The sequence below is a fragment of the Megascapheus bottae genome, chromosome 28 (genome assembly GCF_031878675.1).
Source record: "Megascapheus bottae isolate mThoBot1 chromosome 28, mThoBot2.hap1, whole genome shotgun sequence".
NCBI classification, from domain to species: domain Eukaryota; kingdom Metazoa; phylum Chordata; class Mammalia; order Rodentia; family Geomyidae; genus Megascapheus; species Megascapheus bottae.
In genome coordinates this window covers 2,938,324-2,959,251 of record NC_143536.1, presented here as the reverse complement: position 1 = coordinate 2,959,251, position 20,928 = coordinate 2,938,324, and positions in this window count along the sequence as shown.

Genomic DNA, 20,928 nt, shown 5'->3' with positions numbered 1-20,928 from the left:
CGAGGGCGCGTTCGGACACAGATGAGCCACGTGCTGCTGCGAAGACCGTGGCTTTTAGGTTTTATTTGTTTGTTTTTTGCCAGTCCCAGGACCTGAAGTCAGGGCCTGAGCACTGTCCCTGGACTTTCTCAAGGCTAGAGCTCCACCACCTGAGCCTCAGCACCACATCTGGCTTTTTCTATGTTTGTGGTTCCGAGGAATCAAACCCTGGTCTTCATGCATGCTAGGCAAGCACTCTACCACTTGGCCAAACTCCTAGTCTAACAATTTTTTTTTTTTTTTTTTGCCAGTCCTGGTGCTTGAGCTCAGGGCCTGAGCATCGTCCTTGGGCTTTCTCAGACGAGAGCTCCACCACCTGAGCCTCAGCACCGCATCTGGCTTTTTCTATATATGTGGTACTGAGGAATCAAATCCGGGTCTTTGTACATGCTAGGCAAGCACTCTACCACTAGGCCAAAGTCCTGGCCCCGACAGTATAATTTAGGACACAGCTACTGGGGCCCGCCAGCTATCTGGAAGCCCCTGGAGATCCAGGAGTCTGGGAACCCATTACTCTGCTTTAGAATCTACCACAGATCTAGATGGAAGAAACCTAAGACTGAAGCTATCATAGTTTCTTAATTTTACACAGAAATGTAGCCCCTGAGAGAAGTTCTTCCCCCCCAAGTCAAATAATTGGCAAGTTTTCTGGCACCCAGCCTGGCATCTGCCACCACACTGGCATCATACCGCAGTGATTCTGCCGCATAACTTAGTCCTAAACAGTCGAGGCATTCAGTGGATGCTTGTTGGCTGACTGATGTGCTTTGTGTGTGAAGACAAGACTTCTGTGCATCCATCAGAGGACCAGAAGGTCTGAGATGTCCACCCATACCATCAGCTGAGCCCTGCTGACCTGCCCTGTCCTCCCACCCCATTGTGCCAGTGGCACACATTTTAGTCAAATGAGAGAGTGAAAGGAAGCTGAACGTGTTGTTGAGTTCAAACATGGGCACTCTTGGTTTTTTTCCTTCTAACTCGTTACCTTTCCTCAAGAAATCTGACTGCCAGGTGGACACTCAGGCCTATCATCTTAGCTACTCAGGAGGCTGAAATCTGGGGATGAGGTTCAAAGCTGCAGAAAAGTCCATAGGACTCTTAACCTACAATTAACCAGCAAAAAAGCTAGAAGTGGCGGTGTGATTCAAGGGGTAGAACATCAGCCATGAGCAAAAATCCTAGGAAATGGCACCCAGACCCTGATTTCCAGCCCTGGTACTACACGAAAAAAGAAAAGAAAGAAAAACTTTTCCCCCCCCAGTCCTGGGGCTTGAACTGAGGGCCTGAGCACTGTCCTTGGGCTTTCTCAAGGCTAGAGCTCTGCCACTTGAGCCACAACACCACCCACTTCCGGCTTTTTTCTATGTATGTGGTACCGAGGAATCAAACCCAGGTATTTGTGCATGCTAGGTAAGCACTCTACCACTAGGCCAAACTCCCAGCCCTGAAAAGGAAATTTGACCTTTAGGTGCAAATGATACAGTAAAGAGGAAGGGGGAAGTAGGAAGTTGGTAATAGTGGCATATTTTTTTTTCTCTCCAGGGAAAGAATAGCCCTACCTGTTCAGAATTGTAGCTATTTTCTCCAGGAAATTCTCACCTATAAGGCTTAATGTACTCAGTTTAGCCAAGAACAAGTGTAGTTTCCCGATGTACACCTGCATAACCTGACCTCACGGGCTAAGTAGAGAAGAGCCTGGCAGGGAGGTGGGGGAACTAAAAGGAAGAGCCAGAGGCCCTGAGTTGAAGTCTCTCTTGAGAGGACTGAGAGCAGAAAGGAAAATCCTTACCAGAAATCCTTGGGCTGTGGGGAGGGTGCATATTTCTCGTTTGTTGGGGCCGGCTGGTATTTGGGTTTCTCTCCAAACCGTTGTCTTCTGCAGAGATTGCAGGTGCGACAGATACCTGTGTCCATTCTTTCTGTGGGAGCGATGGGGTCATGCACACATACAGGGATTATTTGGGAATTGGTTAAAAAAAATAGCCGGGCATGGATGGCTCACACCTGTAATCCTAGCTTCTCAGAGGCTGAGATCTGAGGACCAAAAGGTTCAAAGCCAGCCTGGGCCAGGAAAGTACGTGAGACTCTTATCTCCAATGAAACAAGAAAGGGAGCTGGTGGCTCAAAGTGGAAAGCACTAGCACAAAAAGAGCTCAGAGACAGTGCCTAGGCCCTGAGCTAGGCCCTAACAAAAAAATATCCACTATAACCTTCCCATAACTGAATCGTAAGGTCCTCTAGCCTTGGGATTAGAATTTTTTTCTCTGATGGACATATGTTGGTGGAATTATTCATCCGTGTTTTCTGGCTTGAGGAGCTTGTCTCGTTGACAGAACACTGCAGCCACAGCTACACAGCCGTGTGTGTCAGCAGGGGAGGAATTAGTCCCCAAGGCATCAAGTGTGAGGGCTGTGCCCCCGTGGAGACTCGGGTCCTGAGGTCACCAGCACAGTCACCATCATGGGCTGATACCTGGATGCCCAGAGTGAGTACGCACTAGAAATGCAGGAGGAGAAGATGGCTTTAGAAACCCTCCCTGCCGCAGAGCGGGAGACAAGATGTTAGAATGCTTGCAGATCCTCAGATCCCCAGCCTCTGGCATCTCCCTGCACGGCAAGCCGGGTCAGGTGGCATCACACCTAGGTGAAAAAGGCTGAGAAAGGACAGCACCTTATCCAAGGCTGGAGTTTGAGCTCTGACTCTTGGTTTGGGCTGTTTCCTTCCTTTCCTAATTTACTTCTTTACTGTTCCTGTGTGGGGCTGATAGAGTGGATCATCTCACTCGTAGGGGAGGGGATACCCATATATCAGGTTCAGAGATATTCTTCAACGTCGTATTCTCCCACCTCAATCCCACGTCTCTTCTTTTCTCCCTATCCAGAGTATGGCTACTCTCAGGAGGCTGAGATTTGAGGGTCACAGTTCAAAGCTAGCCTGGAAATGCAAATGTAAAAGAGTTTTAACATCAATTAACCAACAAAAAGTCAGAACACAGCTGGGTGCTCGTGGCTCACACCTGTGATCCTAGCTACTCAGGAGACTGAGATCTAAAGATCATGGCTTGAAGCAGGGGCAGAGAAGGTCATGAGACGCTTATCTCCAATAAAAAAAAACTCAGAAAAAACTGGAAGTAGCTCTGCCGTTCAAATGGTAGAGTGCTAGCCTTAAGCAAAAGAAGTTCAGGGAAAGTGCCCAGGCCCTGAGTTCAAGCCCCAGGGCCAGTACAGAGGAAAGAAGAAAATAGCTCTGCAATATTTTTCTTGACTATTTTACCTTGACCCAGCAAACAAGCCAGAGAGGCGATGAACACTCTGTCCTGTGCAAATATACACTGTAATTCATAAGCCTGAAAAGTTCAGGAACTTCTGGTTCATGCAACAAAAGATGAATTATGCTGCCCAAAGCCAGGAGTTTGGCCTAGTGGTAGAGTGCTTGCCTAACATGCATGAAGACCTGGGTTCAATTGCTCGATACCACATACATAGAAAAAAGCTGGAAGTGGTGCTGTGGCTCAAGTGGTAGAGCTCTAGCCGTGAGAAAGTCCAAGGACAGTGCTCAGGCCCTGAGTTCAGTCCCCATGACTGGCAAAAAAAAAAAAAAAAAAGCCAACCTTGCCAAGGGTGAACAAGCTAACCTCATTGCCCAGCCAACCCTTGAAGTGGGAAAATGAGACACAATTTCCAGAGAGTGGTTTGCAAACTCTCTAGGCAGAAACTAGAAACTGAAACTCAATGTGGTATTTTTCAAGACAGAAACTCTGTAGGTCTTTTTTCAGCCAGAGAAATAATTTGCGTTTTTTATTTCTTATCTGAGTGATGAGTGTATTATATGATTCTTTTGTTTTTTTGGGGAGTGGGGGAGGTCATGGGGCTTGAACTTGGTCTGCGTGCTGTCCCTGAGCTCTTCAGCTCAAGGCTACCACCCTACCCTTGAGCCAAGCCCCACTTCCATTTTCAAGAGGTTAATTGGAGATAAGAGTCTCAGATCCTTTTGTGCCCAGGCTGGCTTTGAACCTTGATCCTCAGATCTCAGCCTCTTGAGTAGCTAGGATTGCAGGCATGAGCCACCAAGCCCAGCTAATTATATAATTCTTTATCCCTCTTGGCAAATCTGAAATCTTTCTTTGTAAAACATAAACTCACATCCAAATACTGAAAATAACTGTCACTGGGCGACTGTTTTCAATGCTATAACACCTGTCTTGTACTCACAAAGCCATAAATTTGATTTTCCAGAGAAACAAAATAAAACCCCTTCACAGAAATGAAGTACATGCAAACTAATCCAAGCATAGTGGCATATGCTTGTGAGCTCAGCACCTCAAGAAGGAAAAGGATCACAAACACAAGAACAGCTTGGGCTACATAGTGAGACCTTCTCTCAATAACAAAATGAAGTACACAAACTAAAAAGTTACAAGCAAATCCTATTGATCTGATAGCCCAGAGCTAAAAACCCCTTCTAGAAGTGTTCCAAATAGAGGTAAAGAAGCTATCCCAGGGGCCGGGAGTTTGGCCTAGCATGCATGAAGACCCAGGTTTGATTCCTCCATACCACATACATAGAAAAGCCGGAAGTGGTGCTGTGGCTCAAGTGGTAGAGCTCTAGCCTTGAGGGAAGCTCAAGGACAGTGCTCAGGCCCTGAGTTCAAGCCTCAGGACAAGAAGAAAGAGGAGGAGGAGGAGGAGGAGGAGGAGGAGGAGGAGGAGGAGGAGGAGGAGGAGGAGGAGAGACAACCCAATTTAATAATATCATCTGACCCACAGACAGCTTGAAATTCACACAGACATTTCCCAGCTTCTTCTACTAGGGCTGACACTGTTCGGGTGCTTTTCTATTTCTTCTTTTAATTCCATGCAAGTTTTTTTTCCTCCCTTAAGTGAAGATTCCTCACAGCAGGTGTTAGTTCAGGCGCTAAATCTGGAACATTCTAATCACTGTGAAGTTTTGCATGTCTCATCCCAGGCAGAAATGTGAGAAGATGTTGCTGACACCCCACCATTCTCCAGGGGGCCCTGCGTTCAGATTCCCAAATCTCCTGACTTCATCTCACACTTGCGCCCACCTCCTCCACCCCACACTTCTAACTACAAGCCCCTCCCCTACCACATGCTGCTCTACAGCCTCTTGTGAAATTTAGCTTCACAAAGTTCTGTAAGAAAAACCGGAGGAAGCAGGTTGCTCACACCTGTAATGCCAGCTACTCAGGAGGCTAAGATCTGAGGATCATAGTTCGAAGCCAGCCCTGGCAGAAAAGTCCCTGTGAAAGTGATACTCTTCTAATTAACCACTCAAAACAAAACAAAAACAAAAACGACAACATCTACTGTGAGCTGTGGCTCATAGCAGAGCATTGGCCTTGAACCTCTTAAAAGAGCACAGGGATGGTGCCCAGGTCCTGCATTCAAGCCCACAACCAACAGCAGAAAGAACAAGGACAACCAAAAGAAATGAAAAAGGAAAACTCGAGGCTTAGTGTGGTAAGTACTTAGCTGTAATCCAGCTTCAGGAGGCTGGGGCAGGAGACTATGGAGCTTGAGGCCATCAGAAACTACATAGTAAAAAAACCTCAGCTTCAAAGGAGAGAGATTTGCTGTGGATCAGATAAGGTAGACCCTCTTGATAGAAGAGTAGAAAACATTTTGAAGATCATACAAAGCTGGACAGTATTTTCTCTAGTAAAGAATCTGTGTGTCTAAGAAATACTGTGGTGCCACCTTCTATCTTCCTCTATTGTCTTTCTCCTTCAAAGAAATCCTTCTTTGTGCTTTCATTTCTCTCTCTTTTCATCAGTTTTTGAGTACCTACTATAAACTAGATGTCATTCTAGAGCCAAAGAATAGTACAGTGGACAAAACAGGCAAGGCCTTTGTCCTCATGAAATTTATACTCCACTGAACAGAAATATATGACGACAAAGGAAACAAATAGCGTGGCTCAAGAAGCCACCTCAAGAAGGAAGAGGATCACAAATACAAGAACAGTTATGATACTATGCCTGGTCCAATGTAGACCTTTCTATTCGTGTGGATATGGTGCTGGGAAGGGAAACCCAGGGCTCTAGACAAGGTAGTAAAAGTTCTCTCACTGAGCTCCAATGTCAGCGCATGTCATTTTTATTACAGTGATAGGATTGGAATATATTATGAGAAAGCAAGCAACAGTGGGCACAGAAAGGATGTCATTCACATGATGAAGACCCCTCTGAGTCTTCATGTGCACACGTGCACGCACACACATGTACACACAGAGAAGAGGCCATGGAGGCGCCCAGGTTGGCTGAGGCTGCTGTGTCTCTCTCTGCTCCTGTCTGGCCAGCCATGTTTTCCATTTGCTCTCTTATCGATCTTCGTCTGAACTTTCTTTAGAAAACCACTGGAAGGGGCTGGGAGCGTAGCCTAATGCTCGCCTACGATGCATGGAGCCCTGGGTTTGATTCCTCAGTACCACATATTCAGAAAAAGCCAGAAGTGGTACAACTGGCTCAACTGGCAGAGCGCTAGTCTTGAGCAAAGAAAGTGTCCAAGGACAGTGCCTGGCCCTGAGTTCAAGCCCCAGGACTGGAAAAGAAAAGAAAACCACTAGAAACCTTTGTCATCATGCTTGACTTGTGTCTGCCAATTAGCTATAAACCGCCAGTCAGGGAAACCCGACAGCCTCCTCTACTCTGCCTTCTGTGACCACAACAGGAAGTTGATTCCTGGTTCATGGTGGGTGGTATTGGTGACAGTTTCAGTGAGAAGGGGTGACTGCCGGGGCCTCCCGGCAGCAAATTGGGGTTCCTGAAATAAGGGGCAGGGACTGGAAAAATTAGAAGAGAGACAAACACATCGGGTCCAGGAGGTCTGCAGCCCAAGCAGAAACTGCCGCCTCGTTTATTCTTAACACAAAGTTTTTATCCCCTCCCGAGACCAGGGCCCTCCCAGGTGTTACATCCAGATCGTTAATCAGGGAGCTGTTGAGGGTTACATTCATATGGTAAATCTCAGATCAATTGAACAGGAGAAGACCAAAAAACAATGAGACAATCAAGCAATTATCTGATGCAAATCAAAGTACAGTTTGTTTCCACTCTTGCTCCCGACATATCCCCCGCCTTTATTTTAAAAGAAACACAAGTGCAATTTCTATTCTTTTCACTATCTCTAATATCTCATTATCCTGTCTCACTTTCCAAAAATGACTGATCCCTTCATCTAAAGGGGATAGATGGGCGGAGATTCGGCTTCTGTGACTTCTTCAAGCTGACTCAGGGGCGTTGTCTCTGTGCTTGACCAGGGACCTTAAAAAGCCTAGCCTGTTTATTAGGGATTGCAAGGATTAGATATCAGGAATAATAATTTACTCCAAACTAGAGATCATATTTGACATTTAACAACTGCACAAACCATCTTTGGCTACAATAGTGTAGTTACATAGCACCCATTTGCAAAAGCCTTTTCTTGATTGTCTGGGGAACTAAATTTCTGCAACCTTAACAATGCTTCAGTTGTCAGATCTAAACAGATTAATAGAGACACAAGTCTCAGATCCACAAACTTTTCCTGAATTTGTGGCTGGTGTCAAAAATAAATAGATAAATAAATAAATAAAAATTTTGCTCAATTAGGGCTTTAAACTATCCACTATCACAGAAGATTGACAAGTTCCTGCCCAGTTATGAAAGGCACGGGCATTAGTAAGGCATGCTTACAAACTATTCTATGACCTCCCGGCTCTGATTAATTTGATCGGCCAAGCACAAGTGACTAAGATCTGACACCATCTCTGCCATCCAAGCAGAGGCTTTCTGCGTCGTGTCCCAGTAGAGTTTCCCCACACAGGGATAAATGTCCCATTGGCAATTCACTTGCTTAGTTGCTGGACTTGAACTCAGGGCTTGGGCACTGTCCCTCAGCTCTCCAGCTCAAGGCTAGCACCCTGCCACTGTGAGTCCTGAGCTTGGTGCTTGAGTGCTGTCCCCCAGCTGTTCAGCTCAGAGCTAGCACTCTGCGGCTTCAAGCTCCAAAGCAACCCTGCCTTAATAGCACTCTGCTGCCAGATTAGACACCACAATCTCACAGGGACTTTGCTTTGCCCGGGGTTGGCTCAAAACTGCAGTTTTCAGATCAGTGAGTCCTACGAACGGCCATGTATCTCCAATAGAGCAACAAGGTGGTAGACACAGAAATAGTCTCTAAGCATGAGCTTACCTAGAACCTGGAAAAGGCCAAAGTTACATCTGAATAAGGATTGCTGTTCTTCTCCAATGGGCTAGCTGGAAGTTACAAGAGCAAGCTGAAATAGCAATTAAGCAATTACTTTGGTAGTCCTGATTTTCCTTTTCTCTCTTTCTTTAAACATATAAGACAACTTCACTTTCAAATATTGTATAGAAACCCATTTCCAATGTTCTTAATAACTTTTACTGATACTGGCTTAAACAATTAACACCTTAGCCTTTATTTGCAATTGAAAAACCTTTAAGGGCACAAAGAGCTCCTGCCCTCAGGCCCCCTAGGGCCCAAGGCACTCCTCTTGCCTTTTAGAAAAAAGGGGCTCTTATGCAGTTTAGATTACTGTCTAAAACTCCAACGACAGTTTAAACTCAAATAACAGTTTTTCCCTAATGCAAGAACTATAGACATCAGTGCACCAAAAGTCCAAATCTGGACTTAGTTTTCTTCCTTTTTAACATTCCTTTAAAATACTAATCACATTATCCACATTTTACCATCAGATTTCTAGTGTCAGTTTGCAAGAAAGGACAGGCAAAGTTTCTGACGTTAATGAACAATTTTACATTTAAATCTCTAATACATGTTTCCAAACTTTAACTTAAAGTAATAAATCCCAAATTCCCTAACACCTCTGAGCTGAACAGGATACAATGTTTACAATGTAAACAGCTGTATGCCCTGCAATAAAATGCAGATTTCAGGATCTAGAAAAATATTTACCAGTTTTTCTTTAAGACAACACAATAATTCTTTGAGACATTGTAAAACATCCAAACCTAATATTTTTCTTGAAGTTTTAAGCTTAGATTTACCCAATTGTCTTTGTGTTTAAGTATAAATTTATCCTTTTTTTTTTTTTTTTTTTTTTTTTTTTTTTTCAGCATGCTGACAATTTAACCTTGAACATGTTCACTCACTCATTCACACACATTCATACTCAAAGATCATAAAGCGCGCAAAATTAATATCGGCCGTTCAATTTCCGGAAGTTTGTGTCAAGAGAGTTTTGCCAATTTTACTCTTACAGGTGAGAACCAGGTTCGAAACAAAACTTTTTGCAAGGCAGCTTAGCTGGAAATTATTTTTCCAGGGCTTGTTACAACTGCAGACATGGGGGAGCGGCCATGCTAGGCCCAGAAATGTTCAAATAAATAACAAGGATGTGTGCTTGAGTACGCACAGAAAAACCATAAGGACCCACACTTAGAAATGGTACCAATTTTAAAGACAAAAACTGGACAAAGAAAAATATGTAACATGAACAAGACAGAGAAGCGGAGACTTTTAAATAATCAGACATTGACATATAACAAGAAAATTGGACTCAATCAGATACACTTAACAGCTAATTTTAGATTTAGACATGTCTTGCAGGTGGGACTCTCTGGTATGCCTTGATATTGACAAGAAACTCAGAAGGGGAAGGGGGGTCAAGGCGTCCCTTGACCACCCAGGCCTCTATTTTAGGCCCACAGTGCACCCTTTTTTTTTTTTTTTTTTTTTTTTTTTTTTTTTTTTAAATAAAATAAAATAAAATGGAATAAAAAAAAAATAAAACAAAACACAGACATACAGGGGGTCAGCCGACTTCTACTTACCTCTGGAGGCCTTTGCTTTTCACCTGGGCATCTTTTACAAAAAAGGTTATTAAGAAGAGGGATGGTAAAGACAAAATAATGTCACATATTAAATTGTGTAGAGTCAATGAATATGTTAAAAGGTCCCTACATAATAGTAAAAGGAGGAGAAACACAGCTCATATGAATGTGTGGAACAAGTGGATCAGTAGCAGTCCCAATAGACATGCACGAATAACTCAGGTCCTTTCCACGTCGCAGGATGCACCACTGGAGGGTTGGGGGTGTAGGCCCAGTGAGTCGCTGCTTGGATGGCCACTGTCACTCTCCACGATCCGAACGCAGCGTTCAGGCAGCCAGCGGGCATCATTTTCTCCTTGTGAAAAAACACATACATGCCCTCGACCCCAGGTTAGAACAGGATCGGGTCCATGCCAAGCACCAGTTAGGGGATCCTTCCACTTTACTAAGGCAAAAGCACGCTGCTCTCTTTTTTCCCAGAATCGCTGAGCAGCAGATAAATTATTTGAATCCAAATTCAAAAAATTTAAAACAAATAAAGCATGATTAAGTATATTCACAGGGGTAGCGGGATACGACTCCCCTTTCTGTATTTTAGCAATTTGATGTTTTAATAATCCATTAGCTCTCTCCACGATGCCTTGACCTTGAGGATTGTAAGGAATGCCTGTAATATGAGTGATATTATAGGAACGGCAGAAGGATTGAAATGCTCGGCTTGCATAGCCAGGGCCATTATCTGTTTTTATTTGCGAGGGAATCCCCATCACAGCAAAGCATCGAATGCAGTGAGAAATACAATGTTTAGTGGCTTCCCCAGCAAGGGGGGTGGCCAAGATAAAATTAGAATAAGTATCTACAGTAACATGAACATATTTTAATCGGCCAAATGATGGAACATGCGTGACATCCATCTGCCAAATGTGATTAGAAAGCAGTCCTCGTGGATTTATACCTAAATGGGGGGCTGGTGAAAAAGGGACACAGTTGGAACAAGTCTTAACTATTTGCCTCGCTGCCTCCCTAGATAATTTGAACTGTCGGCGCAAGGCTCGACTGTTTTGATGGTGGATGGCATGTGACTGCTTAGCAAGTTCAACCTGAGTTAAGTAAACTCTGGTGGCAGAGTCAGTGACCGCATTGCCTTCACTTAAAGGGCCAGGAAGATTAGTGTGAGCTCGAACAAAGCCAAAAAAACAGGGGTGGTTGCGAGAACAAAGCAGAGTTTGTATTTGGCGAAATTGGGTCTGAATATTGGAGTTAGTAGTTCCAATAAAGGGAACAGTTTCTATGACTTGAAGAGCACGAATTACATATTGACTGTCTGAGTATAAGTTAAAGGGCTCGTCTTGTAACAGGACGAGTGCCTGTAAAACAGCCTCTAACTCCACCTCTTGGGCGGAGGAAAAACCTGTAGCCCAAGATTGAGTTTTCCCATTAATGGTCAAAGCAGCCGTTCCATTTGAGGATCCATCTGTAAATACCAAAGCGGCAGAAGATAAAGGCGAGGCCTGTACTATGGAAGGAAATAGAAACGTATGACACGCAGCAAATTGGAGAAGTTTGTTAGACGGGTAGTGATGCAAAATTTTTCCCGTATAATTGGCCCAAGCAATGGCCCAAGGATCGCAATGGGCGAATAGCCAATCTTGTTGTTGTAAATTATATGGGACACAGATAAAATGAGGTTCCTGACCTAAATATTTACGGGAATCCACTCGGCACATGTGTATCAGATTAGCTACCAATTCGTAGTAGGGGGTCAGCACTTTGCCGGGTGTTGATGGTAGATAAAGCCATAAAAGTGGGCCATCCTGCCACAATACAGCAGTTGGGGAGTGAGAAGTAGCTAAAATGTAAACTCCCCAGGGTTTAGAATAGTCACAATAGGTCATTTGTTGCTGGGAAATTGCCTTTTCTACAATTTGGATGGCCCTCCTGGCGTCAGGATTTAATTCGCGCAAGGATGTAGGGTTGGTATCTCCTTTTAAGAGATCAAAGAGGGGTTTTAACTCTCCTGTGGAGAGCTTTAGATAAGGCCGAAGCCAATTTATATCTCCTAAGAATTGCTGAAAATCATGAAGAGTTCTTAAGTGTGAAGTTTTTAATTGTATTTTTTGGCTTTTAAAATAGTGTGGGCCTAATATATGGCCTAGATATGTAAAAGGCGGGTGTTCCTGAACCTTTTCAGCTGCTATTACAAGGCCAAAGAGGCTCAGATCCTGCTTTAGTTGTCCAAAGGCTTGTCGTACGACGATAGGGTCAGAACAAGCCAACAAGATGTCATCCATATAATGAACAATATAAACAGAAGAAAATTTTTCACGAGTGGAAGAAATGGCTCTAGCCACAAAACTTTGACATAAAGTTGGGCTATTTGCCATGCCCTGTGGGAGCACAAGCCAGTGATATCGCTTCATGGGTTCTTTAAAATTAACAGAGGGGACACTGAAGGCAAAGCGCTTACAGTCTTGAGGCGCCAGGGGTATAGTATAGAAACAATCCTTCAAATCTATAATAATCTTATAAGTATCCTTTGGGATTGCCATGGGTGAAGGCAAGCCAGGCTGTAGGGCCCCCATCAGTTCCATTGTGGCATTTATTTTTCTCAAATCCTGTAACAGCCTCCATTTACCTGACTTTTTCTTTATAACAAAAATTGGAGAATTCCATGGAGAGTTAGAAGGGGCCACATGCCCCAAATCCAGCTGCTCCTGTACCAGCTGCTGTACTGCAATGATCTTTTCTAGTGAAAGAGGCCACTGTTCAACCCATACCGGTCGTTCAGAGAGCCAATTTATGGGATCAGCATGAGGGGGAGGGCAAACGACAGCTCCCGTCAAGGGATACCCCAATCCTTGTCTCGTAGGGTGAGACTGGGGTTGGAGTGGCTCTAGCTCCCCCTGTGCTGCTCGGCCTAGTCCCCTAAAGGGGAGGAGGCCTTGATCAAGTAACTGCTTAGTGACCGCAGCACTAGGACTAAACATATACACTCCCATTTTTTCCATGATATCACGACCCCATAAATTAATTGGCAGATGATCCAAGACAAATGGCTGAAAATGACCAGAGTGCCCTTCCTCATCTCTCCAAACAAGGATCGCACTGCTCTGCTGTGGGTCAGTTGCTTGCCCAACCCCCTGTAGGGAAGTCATAGAGGTTGTCAGGGGCCATTGGGCTGGCCAATGTTTTTTAGATATCACAGACACATCTGCTCCAGTGTCTAATATTCCTTTAAAGGGCTTTTCTTGTATAAATATAGTCATCTCAGGCCTCTCTTGTTTTATGCTTTGTACCCAATAGATATCAGAAGATCTAAATCCTCTCTGTCCACATGGGGAATTAGCAGTCTCCCCGGGAGGTAAAGGCACAAGTATTAATTGTGCTAATTTTTGACCGGCTGGGATCGATACCACGTGTTTCGGGGCAGAGGCCATAACTTTGATTTCTCCAGTAAAATCCTGGTCAATTTTGCCAGGTGTAATCTGTATCCCTTTAAGGGCTGAGCTACTTCGCCCTAACAGCAATCCAGCCACTCCCGGGGGAAGGGGGCCGAAGACCCCCGTGGGGAGAGCTTGTGTCCCCATCTCTGGGGTCAATACTGAGCAGGTGGAGGAACAGAGGTCCAATCCTGCACTTCCTGGGGTGGCACGGAGGAGGCCGGAGACTGATCTTGGGGGGTTGTTAGAAGATGCACTTGTGGCCGAGAAGAGGGAGGGACTGCCCCATGGTTTTGCGGGGCCAGGGGCTGGCCCCTCCTCCAGTTTCCCGAAAGCGGGCGGCCATTGCGATCTGTTCTTGACCTGCAATCTTTAGCCCAGTGCTTCCCTTTACCACAGCGTGGACATGTGCCAGGTGATTTTTCTCTCTTTTGCCTGGCCTGGCGTGGGCATTGCGTCATCCAATGTCCTATTTGTCCACAAGAAAAGCAGCGCCCTGGGGGTCTAGCATCCCGAGAATGCCGCTGACCTCTATATTTTAGAGACTCAGTAACAGTCTTTCCTTGAGGAGCGGCGGCTAAAGTAAGGCCTTGTACATGGGAGGGTCCAATATCAGCACACAGTGAAATAAAGTCCGTGATTCCTCCCTTATTCCTATGGGGTCTGATAGCCGCCTGACAGGCGGCGTTGGCATTTTCATAGGCTATGTGTCTAACTATATTCTCCCTTGCATTCTCATCTTGTACTAGGCAGTCTGCAGTCTCCATTAATCGAGACAAAAATTCTAGATAAGGTTCATTCGGTCCCTGTTTAACTTCTACTAGATTTTTTGTACGATTGGAATTGCGTAACTTTTTCCAAGCCTCTCTCGCCGCAGCATTTATTTGTAAATAGGCCTCCTTTGCATAACCCAATTGATCTTCGGTGTTTTTATAGGTTCCCTCTCCTAACAACTGATCAACAGTGTAAGGCAGGTTCTTAGACCTATTTGTTTCAATTTTAGCCCGACACTGTGCAGTGAACTCTGTCTCCCATAATAAGTACTCTCCTGCACTAAGGCATGCTCTGGCAAGCCGCTTCCAGTCATTTGGGCATGCAATACCAGCACACGCGGCCTCCAATATTACTTGAGTAAAAGGGGCAGTTGGCCCATATTGGGAGCAGGCATTTTTTAAATCCTGTAATAGTTTAACAGGAACAGGCTGATGGTGTACTTGTTCATCATGATCAACTGAACTAGGGAAGCATCGAGGCCCTGAAATACCTTCCCTCTCTCTAGCAGCCTGAGTCAGGTTTAATTGCGATGCACTGTGCCTGGTTGTAGTGCCTGTTAAAAGGGACTTGTTGCTAGGGCCTTTAGGCTTGCCTAAAGGTTGAGAAAGGGATTGAGGCCGTAAGGCTGCAGCCGGAGGCGGTGGGTGTGAGGGGTAAGGTTTAGAATCAGACACCATAGTGGCCTGAGGGTCATATTTCTTTCCTACTTCTGAGGGGGCTCTCTGCTCTGTCCCCATTTTCGATAGAAAATGTAGGATTTCTTCTAACTTCTTCTCCATCGTAGCCATTCGGCCCTCCATTGACTCATCATAACTTTCCTCCTTGGTATTCAAACCTGAATTCTGATACTCAATATCTACTGGTTGTTGTTCCGTTTGCAAGATCTCACTTAGACTCTCTTGGGCTGCGGCATATGGCTCAGCCTCAGGTTCTTCAGAAGGGTCCTTTAACTCATAAAGTTCCCTTAATTCAAGATTAAATTCAGCATCTTCATGTAGAGGATCTATGTATTTACTTACTAAATTCCATACAGTAGTAGCCTCTATTGGGGTCTTTTCGGGGCCATATACCTCATAATAATCTTTAATTCTTTTTCCTATCCGCTGCCAGGCTTTTTGGAATGCCTCCTCTACAGACCTCGGGCATGCTTCCTCGAGAAACTGTAGGAAGCTCTGAAGCACCCCCTCTTCCACCCACGTTCCGTGGGCTTCAAATAGGCCTGTTAAGATCGGTAGAAATAACTCATGGCTATTAGCTTGACCCATAATTATTACTCCTGACTATACTCTCTTAATAGTCCTACGATGTGTTACTTACCACAGGGAGGGGTCCTTCACCTTCGTCCCAGATTTTCAGGGTCCCTGTTCGGGCGCCAGATGCCGGGGCCTCCCGGCAGCAAATTGGGGTTCCTGAAATAAGGGGCAGGGACTGGAAAAATTAGAAGAGAGACAAACACATCGGGTCCAGGAGGTCTGCAGCCCAAGCAGAAACTGCCGCCTCGTTTATTCTTAACACAAAGTTTTTATCCCCTCCCGAGACCAGGGCCCTCCCAGGTGTTACATCCAGATCGTTAATCAGGGAGCTGTTGAGGGTTACATTCATATGGTAAATCTCAGATCAATTGAACAGGAGAAGACCAAAAAACAATGAGACAATCAAGCAATTATCTGATGCAAATCAAAGTACAGTTTGTTTCCACTCTTGCTCCCGACAGGTGACCTTGGCTAGGACCACTGAATTCTGGTCATTGAGAGGGAAGACAGATGATTTGCTTCTTGGACCTCCATTTTTCCACCTGGAAAAGGGGACCCCCATGTCTTTACTCCCTCACTATGAAAAGGAGACATAATGCTTCTAGGAAAACATGACTGTGTGGGGTACCTGCGGCTCACGCCTGTAATCCTAGCTACTCTGGAGGCTGAGATCTGAGGATCACAGTCCAAAGTCAGCCTGGGAATAAGAGTCTGTGGGGCTCTTATCTCCAATTAACCACCAGAAAACTGGAAGTGGGGCTGTGGCTCAAGGAGTAGAGCTCTAGTCTTGAGCTGAAGAGCTCGGAAACGGTGCCCAGGCCCAGAGTTCAAGCTCCATGACAAAAACCATCAAATAAAAACCATGACAGTGGCAAAGCACACTGACAGGAAGAGTGTGTGCTTGTTAGGGACGGTATGTGTTTGCCTGATGCGTCATGGAGACCCCACAGCAAGGAAGGCATCGCCAGCTTCCTCTTCTAAACCTGTTCTTTGCTCTCCCTTAGTTCTTTTGCTCAAGGCTAATATTCTTGGCTCCACTTCCACCATTTTGCAGATTAGTTGGAGATTAGAGTCTCACGCACTCTCCTACCTGAGCTGGCTTAGATCCCTGATCCTCAGAGCACAGCCTCCTGAGTAGCTACGATTACAATCAGGAGCCTTTTTTTTTGTGGGTCCTGGGGCTTGAACTTGGCCTGGACACTGTCCCTGAGCTCTTCAGCTCAAGGCTACTGCCCTACCCTTGAGCAAAGCCCCACTTTTCATTTTCTAGAGGTTAATTGGGGATGAGTCTCAGGTCCTTTTGTGCCTAGGCTGGCTTTGAACCTTGATCCTCAGATCTCAGCCTCCTGAGTAGCTAGGATTACAGGCCTGAGCCACTGCATCCCGCTTACCTCTGGCCTTAAAGTGCTTCCTTGTGACTCAGGAGATAAAGACTGCTACCCCTGGTGGAGGATTCAGGGTTCCTGAAGGGAGCGTTCTGGATTCCCCCCCTCTGCCTCCCCTTTTTTTGTGGGTTATGGGGCTTGAACTTGGCCTGGGCGCTGTCCTTGAGTTCTTCAGCTCAACCCTCTGCCCATTTTAACCACACAGACAACCAGGGAGGTGGAGGCAAGAAGACAAAGGATATCAGTTAATGAAGGACATCTGGAGAGACTTGTGGAAGCTGACTGACTTCTGAGACGGTGCAGAAGAGCTTTGTGTCCAGGGAGGCACATGACTGAGGGGCAGGGCAAGGCAGGGCAGGGCAGAGGGAGAGCATTTGTATCCAGAAATCTTGCATCCAATCTGGAGCATGCCAGGACTAAGTGGGGTTGCAGCTGTCAGCTCCCGCAGGGGGCTTTCACCCCATTCTCTGTTGTCTCTGTTGAAACTCCTAACAAATGGACAACACAATTTCTCACAGAATCTTCAAACTCTTGACTTTTTCCCTCTTCTTCCTTGATCATTCTGGGGAAGTCTTTTACATGGTCTAATGCTACATCATCCGCTACTTTTGTTTTCTCTGCCATGTGGCATTCTGGGTCATCTCTGTTTTCACTGTGCCCCATCTTCTGCCAAATGCAATGGGGTGTGTGTGTGTGTGTGTGTGTGTGTGTGTGTGTGTGTGTACTAGGGGCTGAACTCAAGGCCTTCAACTCTTAGCTAGCTTTTTTCATTCAAGGCTGGCCCTTTACTTGAGCCATAACTCTTATTTTGGCTTTTTGGTGGTTAATTGGAGCTGAGAGTATCATGGACTTTTCTGCCTGGGTTGGCTTCAAACCGTGATCCTCAGATCTTAGTCTCCTGGGTAGCTAGGATTATAAGTGAGAGCTATTATCTCCTCGTTATATTATTTTAATTAAAAAAAATGTCTAGGGGGCTGGGAGTTTAGCCTAGTGGTAGAGTGCTTGCCTAGAATGCACGAAGACCAGGGTTCCATTCCTCAGTACCACATATATATATAAAAAAATAGCTGGAAGTGGCGCTGAGACTCAAGTGGTGGAGCTCTAGCCTTGAGAAAGTCCAAGGACAGTGCTCAGGCCCTGAGCCCAAACCCAGGACTGGCAAAAACCAAAAAAGAAAAAAAATGTCTAGGGATGGGAATGTGGCCTAGTGCTAGTATGCATGAGGCCCTTGGGTCCACATAATCAAAAGATAAATAAAATTAATTTGAAAAACAACAACCAATGTTTAGAAGTCGTCTAGGTTAGAATTCAGGAGTGGGTGGCCTGTGCCCCAGGGTGAATGACCCACCACAGTCCTCCTGAGGTTCTAGGCAGAGGCCAGGTTGTTGGCAGATTTGAGGAAGAGGAGGAGGAGCAGCAGGCTGCAGTGTGGTGAGTAATGAGGAAGTGGCAAGATAAGAGGCTGAGTGAGTGGGGAGCCAGCCTGGCCAGGCCAGGGAGGTCAGATGGTGATAGAAGCATGGAGAGGTCCTAGCAAGGCTGGGACTGATGGTGAGAACACAAGGGGTGAGCTGTGCAGTGACTCCCTTCCAAGAGAAATGGAAGGAAGAGCAACTTTACGTGGAAAAAGCTGATATGCACAACCTTAGCCAGGGACTGGATCTGGCTCTTCCTCTCCTCTCCACTCGCAGGCTACTAATGGGAAAGACACCTGACAGATCCCAGCAGTGATGACCTTCAAAGCTCCTTACCAGTCCAGCTCAAACAATAAAGGTCATCAAAGTAAGTCAGAGAAACTGTCACAGCCCAGATATGAATAATAACTGCAGCACAGTATCCTGGGTGGGATGTCAGAACAAAACTAAAAGGACATTAGGGGAGATGGGTGCAGTGGTGCACACCTGTAATCCTGGCATTTAGAAGGCTGAGGCAGGAGGATCACGAGTCTGAGGGCAGCATGAGCTACACAGCAAGAAGCTAGCTAGTGGTAGAGGCTTGCCCTACAGGGGGTCTAAAACAAAAGCTCCAGAGTTGCTTTGTGGGGAGTAGGTTATAAGACTGGGGATAGCGGGGCCGGGAGTTTGGCCTAGTGGTTAAAGTGCTTGCCTAGCATGCATGAAGACCCGGGTTCAATTCCTTGGTACCACATACATAGAAAAAAGCCGTAAGTGGTGCTGAGGCTCAAGGGGTAGAGCTCTAGCCTTGAGAAAGTCCAAGGACAGTGCTCAGGCCCTGAGCTCAAGCCCAGGACTGGCAAAAAAAAAAAAAAAAAGACTGGGGATAGCGAAGAACATGGAGGGGAAGGTGAAAAGTACAGCCCCCAGGTGAGACAGAGGAGTAGGTGTGCCAGGCAAGGAACTGCGGGGCCTGAGGACAGAGAAGAGAGGTCCGGCCTGGATTTCCCAGCATCTATGAATTGTCACCCAGCACCACTGAGGAAAGCAGGTTGAAAAGACATCTCACGAGGCTTGCTTTGCCAGCCCTGCGGTGTCTGGGCTGCTGATAGACCAGAAAGTTGCTATCTCAGAGGAAGGAGCTGGGTTGATTCATGCAGGGAGAGTGTGAGCACTGAGCCGGAACACTCCTCTGTGAGGGCCTGGAGCCTGTCACAAAGATGCTTCCAGAAGCCAGGCGCCAGTGGCTCAGGCCTGCAATCCTAGCTACTCAAGAGGCTGAGATCTGAGGATCAAGGTTCAAAGCCAATCCCAGGCGCAGAAGGGTCTAAGATTCTTATCCCCAATTAACCTCTAGAAGAAGGGAAGTGGGGCTTGGCTCAAGGACAGGGTGGTAGCCTTGAGCTGAAGAGCTCAGGGACAGTGCCCAGGCCGAGTTCAAGCCCCATGACCGCCCCCCCCCCCAAAAAAAAGATGTTTCTAGAGGGCCAGGAGCATGGCCTATTAGTAGAGTGCTTGCCTAGCATGCACAAAGCCCTGGATTCCATTTTCTGGTATCACATACACAGAAAACTTCAGTGCTGTGGCTCAAGTGGTAGAGCATTAGCCTTGGGAAAGCTCAGGGACAGTGCCCAGGCCCTGAGTTCAAGTCCCAGGACTGGCAAAAAAAAGTTTCTAGAATGCTAGGGAACATACTTCTAGGGAAGCCCAGACAGGTCAAGTAATGAGGAGGGATGAGAGCAGCTGGAATGATGAGAACTCAAGGAGGCCTCCTGGAGGCAGTGACACAATCCACATACAATCTGTAGGGAAGACAGAGGTGACGATAGCTGCCACCAGCTTCTTGCCCTGCCAGGCTCCTGCTTGGAAGAAGCCTCTATTCAGTCTTTGTATCTAGGCCTTTATCCAGAAAAGCCAGATAATTAAGAGTTGGAGGTCAGCTGACCAAGCTTTGTCAACACAGGGCCAGCAGGGCTTTTGTAACTGGTTCTCCCGGGACAGGCTCGCACAGCATCAGGGTGTGTCAGGCCCTGGTCTGGACAGGTGAAGGGACTCTGATGACACAGGAAATGCCTTGCAGTTGGGCACTAGTGGCTCACAAGCTATAACCCCAGCTACTCAGGTGGCTGAGATCTGAGGATTGCCATTCAAAAGCCAGTCCAGGCAGGAAAGGCTATGAGATTTTTATCTACAATTAACCAGTAAAAAGCCAAAAGTGGGTCTGGGGGTGTGGCCTAGTGGTAGAGTGCTTGCCTAACATACATGAAGCCCCAGGTTCAATTCTTTGGTACCACAGACACAGAAAAAACTGGAAGTGGTGTTGTGACTCAGTTGGCTGGGTGCCAACCTTGAGCAAAAAGTGTCTACGGGACAGTGCCTAGGCCTTGAGTTCAAATCCCAGGACTGGCAAAACAAACAAACAAACAACCAGAAGTAGAGTGTGGCTCAAGTGGTAGAACAGCTAGCCTGAAGCAAAAATGTTAAGAGACAGTACCCAGGCCTGAATCAAGTCCTAGTATGGGCATAAATTTTTTTTTTTTTTTTTTTTGCCAGTCCTGGGCTTGAGCTCAGGGCCTGAGCACTGCCCTTGGGCTTTCTCAAGGCTAGAGCTCTACCACTTGAGCCTCAGCACCACTTCCGGCTTTTTTCTATGTATGTGGTACCAAGGAATCGAACCCGGGTCTTCGTGCATGCTAGGCAAGCACTTTAACCACTAGGCCAAACTCCCGGCCCTGGGCATAAATTTTAAAAAAAGAAAATCCCTTGAAATGTTTCTCAAAGCCATCTCAACTCCTAAGGTTGGTGCAGTTATAAATAACAGCAGGA